This window comes from Penaeus monodon, chromosome 32 (assembly GCF_015228065.2).
Source record: "Penaeus monodon isolate SGIC_2016 chromosome 32, NSTDA_Pmon_1, whole genome shotgun sequence".
NCBI lineage: Eukaryota > Metazoa > Arthropoda > Malacostraca > Decapoda > Penaeidae > Penaeus > Penaeus monodon.
This window is the reverse complement of record NC_051417.1, coordinates 33,684,014-33,684,236: the sequence shown is the minus strand read 5'-3', so window position 1 is coordinate 33,684,236 and position 223 is coordinate 33,684,014.

Here is a 223-nt window from a genome sequence, read left to right as displayed (position 1 = left end):
GGGTTAATTACCAAGGGATGAGCATTAATTTAAAGGGAATTTAAAATGGAGGGAAAATAATTTTCAGGGCTGTTTAAAGGGGAAAAAGGGAATTTTTGGGGAAAGTTTTTTTAGAGGATGGGTTTGGGGTGATTGGGGCAATTCCCCGAGAAAGGGGAAAAAAGGAGAAAGGCATAAATTTAAAAAAAAATCATAAACCAAAAAAAAACAACCCCCGGGTTAT